At 48.7% G+C, this 2,065-nt stretch overlaps 1 long non-coding RNA gene across 1 annotated transcript; it reads left to right on the top strand.

The window, feature by feature from the left end:
• Positions 1-214: 214 nt before the first annotated feature.
• Positions 215-1,710, top strand: LOC138848347 (uncharacterized). Its single transcript, XR_011386121.2, has 2 exons — positions 215-515; positions 1,415-1,710. It is a non-coding gene; the product is annotated as an uncharacterized LOC138848347 (long non-coding RNA).
• The last annotated feature ends 355 nt before the right edge of the window (positions 1,711-2,065 follow it).

The raw sequence follows: 2,065 nt of genomic DNA, 5'->3' as shown, positions 1-2,065 counted from the left end.
TGGTTCCACCTGTGTCGGGGACCACGCAGCATGTGACCTCTTAGTTGAGAGACAGGGCTGGACAGGCCAGACCTGACAGTACTGATAACGCAATCTTGTGTGACCTTGTGCCTTGAGGCCTTGTAACCTTTCCCCTACTTGCATTAGCATTGCAGCTACAAGATAAGCCCCCCTCCTTCCCCCTCCCGATACCCTGCCTCGATGGTATATAAGTGTGTGGTTGAAAAATAAAGTCGCAGCTTGATCGGCACCTGTCTTGCTGCCATCCTTGTGTCTCCTGTCCCTTTCATTTCTTTTTCTAGGTGCTCGGCCCCAGTTGCTGTCCCGCGGGACGGGACAACTGGCGCCCAACGTGGGGCTCGAGTGCGGCCCTTGGGGTTCGAGTGCCTGTAAGATTGGAGGAACGCCGCCTTCCAGGAGGAAAACTTGGATCCAAGTGATTGTGCGACCGGCTCGGAACTGCCCACCCGAGATCATTAGCATCGGTCGACGCTGCGGAGTGAAGACGGCGCAAGGTAAGTGACAGCCATGGGACAGGCATTATCGTCACGGGAAATGTTCATTTCGGGTCTCAGGGAGGCCCTCAAGACACGAGGAGTTCGGGTTAAAAATAAGGATCTAAAGGCATTTTTTGAGTGTGCAGAAAGCTCAGAACTCAGAAGGTAATGCCCAGGCAGATGCTGCTACAAGGCTTACCTTCCCCACAACTGTGGGATCAGTGCAGGAAGCTCAGAACTCAGAAGGTAATGCCCAGACAGATGCTGCTACAAGGCTTACCTTCCCCACAACTGTGGGATCAGTGCAGGAAGCTCAGAACTCAGAAGGTAATGCCCAGACAGATGCTGCTACAAGGCTTACCTTCCCCACAACTGTGGGATCAGTGCAGAAAGCTCAGAACTCAGAAGGTAATGCCCAGACAGATGCTGCTACAAGGCTTACCTTCCCCATAATTGTGGGATCAGTACAGGAAGCTCAAAACTTGCATAGGTTGCATCACTTAAGTGCTCAATCTCTCCGTTTGTTTTGTAAAATTTCACGAGAACAGGCTCGTGAAATAGTCAAAAAATGCCCCTCATGTGTTACAAGCCAACCTGTACCGCATTTGGGAGTCAATCCGTGTGGTCTTCTCCCTAATCAACTGTGGCAAATGGATGTCACACACTTCCCAAAATTTGGCAAACTAAAGTATCTCCATGTCTCTATAGACACCTATAGTGGCTTTGTCTTTGCCTCCCCCCACACAGGAGAAGCTGCTAAGGATGTTATCTCACACCTTATCACAGCTCTTTCTGTACTGGGAAAACCTGTTAAGATTAAGACAGACAATGGTCCTGCTTATGTCAGCACTAAGTTTAAACAATTTTGTGAGGCGCTCCATATTAACCACATTACAGGAATTCCCTACAATCCACAGGAATGAAACGACCTGGCTGGACGCTACTGGGACTCATTACAGGACTCCTTATTATTGCTGGAATTGTTGCCATTGTTGCTATTTGAGTATCTTATCTTCTCTCTATTCTCTCCTCCCCTGCTACATTTCCTGAGGGCTCACTGATTAACCCCTCCAAAGGGCCCTAATACAATGGCCCTCAGCCTTGCTCTCCTGATGATGGCAATCTACACCATCCATTGGGCTCCACCAGTCTTTGCAGGGCTTGACAACCCTCAGGGCATTCAAAAATACCTTCAACAGCATCACCCTTGTACCTGCTCAGGGGGCATAATAGATCCACAGGACTAGGAATCGCGGTCCACAAATATAGAGAATTGTCCCAACAACTTATTAATGATGTGCAGACCCTATCCACCACCATTCAGGACCTTCAAGATCAAATTGATTCCCTAGCGGAAGTGGTTCTACAAAATCGTAGAGGCTTAGACTTGCTTACTGCTGAACGGGGAGGTATTTGCTTGGCTTTACAGGAAAAATGCTGTTTTTATGCTAACAAGTCCGGCATTGTTCGTGATAAAATCAAGACACTTCAAGAAGATCTGGAGCGTCGTCGACGTGCCATGGCTGAAAATCCCTTTTGGACTGGATGGAATGGACTGCTTCCCTATT

The sequence above is a fragment of the Oryctolagus cuniculus genome, chromosome 21 (assembly GCF_051225735.1).
Source record: "Oryctolagus cuniculus isolate XC-2025 breed Fujian yellow rabbit chromosome 21, ASM5122573v1, whole genome shotgun sequence".
In the NCBI taxonomy this organism is placed as follows: Eukaryota; Metazoa; Chordata; class Mammalia; order Lagomorpha; family Leporidae; genus Oryctolagus; species Oryctolagus cuniculus.
Note: the sequence above shows the minus strand (reverse complement) of the source record. Positions and strands in the feature narration are given on the sequence as shown.